The sequence below is a fragment of the Leptinotarsa decemlineata genome, unplaced genomic scaffold, assembly GCF_025532065.1.
Source record: "Leptinotarsa decemlineata unplaced genomic scaffold, Ldec_3_MD MMD2_tig00003192_RagTag_RagTag, whole genome shotgun sequence".
NCBI classification, from domain to species: domain Eukaryota; kingdom Metazoa; phylum Arthropoda; class Insecta; order Coleoptera; family Chrysomelidae; genus Leptinotarsa; species Leptinotarsa decemlineata.
In genome coordinates this window covers 4,766,552-4,768,841 of record NW_027412582.1, presented here as the reverse complement: position 1 = coordinate 4,768,841, position 2,290 = coordinate 4,766,552, and positions in this window count along the sequence as shown.

Below are 2,290 nucleotides of genomic sequence, written 5' to 3'. Positions count from 1 at the left end.
TATTGAAAGGACACAATGTCTAACTTACCTCATACATACCTCATTCATCAAATTTTCTTTAGTCTCCTGGTTCATTCAGGCTTCGCATTTTTTCGTCGGCTTTTCAAATGAACCAAACTGGATGAGATTTTGATCTAATAACTTGAACATAATTGGATGTGGTTGTCGTCTTTCGAGATTCATGTTTAAATACATTTCCGATGTCCTAACACTGTTTCTATCTATTTGTGATAAATTTGTATCATATCTCATTTTCTTCATTTATGAAAGCCAATTTTCGGCAAAAATTCAGTGACTTGTACAATAACGAAATGTCATTGAGTGTAACAAATTGAAAGTCAAATTTAGATACATCAAAGTCAAAGCCTATTATGATAAGAATTAATGTTTTTCAATATCTTCAATTTTTTGAAAAATAATGATAACTTATGATACATCATTGATTAGGTAAAATCTGGTTCTATTCAAAACAGAAAGAATACAAAGTAGCACCCATAAGAAAAAATAAAGTTGATGATGGTGGCCGAAAACCCCATTATGTAGCAAGTTAAAAGTGGTAACGTGGAAGTGCAATTTATTTTCGAATCCTTCGAAGAATTAAGCGAAAAGAATGGAAACCATTTTCCGAAATTTCTGTTTTTTCCGTATATTTCCGGATATTCTCGAAATTTCAGAACTTTCTCAACGGCATATTATTAGTCAGGTAAATGCGCAACTTTGCCCCAATTTACCCATCTTCGTATCTCTCATAGTTTCCGAGATCCCAATGGTGAATATCGAATTTGAAATACCCTGTATTGTCATAGGAACAATGAGTGGAATCATGAATGGCTAATCAGTAAGTTTTGGTATAGATTTTGATCAGGTATCCTCCAATTCTATTCATTGTTTCAATAAGTATATACTTGGTTTCAGTACCGTACAAAAACGGATATTTTGAATCGTTCCGAAGAATGTTTTGAGTCAATGGGACAGTGTATAAGTTTGTCTCACCTGTAGCTTCGTAAAGCGTGGTAGCAGAGCTGGATCAAAGAAAACTCAATACTGATAACGTGCGTTTCTGTAATGATATCAATATATTATTTTTACGGAAAGATTTAGACTTTCCAATAAATGATTGACAGAGCAGGGAAACAGTTCTGGGGTACAACGTATGCAGAAATCATCGAGATTTGACAAGTAATCAATCAGCTGGACAACTAACGCGTTCCTCATGTGCCAAGTAGAACTGTGAATAAAAATAGAGTAAATTAATATTATAGTTATCTGTACAACAAAGATGACTCTGCGGAATCTCATTACCCTTACATGTATATGTACAATTCGCTAAGTACCTCAAAGAAACCAAGCTCGTATCTGCCCTCTTACACAATTACGCATGACCAATCATTTCAAAATTAAGTTCACATTGAATGGAACTGTGTATTCTATTGATCCAGGAATTATATCATGCCGCCACCAGAGAAGAAGCGAACTCAGCATAATCTCCTGACTCTGCAGAATTTACTTGTTTGCTCATTTGTTTTATTCAAGTCAGTCAGTAACTAGCATTCACACTGTCAACATCGTTCTTTTGAGCTAAAAGTTGTATTTCGTAAATAAATAAATCTTTTTAAAAAGGAATTTCCGTCACTCGTTGATGTTTTTGGCGCAGTTGGTAGGATAATCAGAATTGTGACGAATCGATCGCGCAGTTTTCGTGTTAACGATTGACTGATTATCGAACTCGAAATTGAATTTTGGTGATCAGTTTGTGGACTTGGATTACGGAGTGGCTTCTCAAACTTCAGAAAACCCAGTCTATTGGAGACCCGTACTCATTGTCAACAGCCTTTCATCGAGTTTTGTGACCAACATAGCCCAATTCTGCAAGGAGCACTGCCTGGAGAAGACAGAATAGCCGATCCAGACGCAACCCCTTATAGTGGATAAGTAGATGAATACCTTGCTCAAAGTCGTACTCATATTGCTGTAAGTACAATTTTAATGTCGCTCAATCAACTGTTGAATGCATTAGAAAATTTGGATATAAATACTCCTTCAACTGACTCACTCAATCATCTCCAAATTAAAAGGAAATGCAAATACTATAGTAAACATTCAAGGTGCCAAAAATTGGCAAGATTTGAAAACAATATTAACTAGAAATTTCTCAGATCAAAGAGACGAGGTTTGTTTAAATGAAGATCTTGTTATGCTCAGACAATCTCATAACGAAAACGCTCAATCATTTTATGATAGGTGTTTGAATATTTTGAATTTGCTGTGTAGCTACGTAAATGTTCATGAA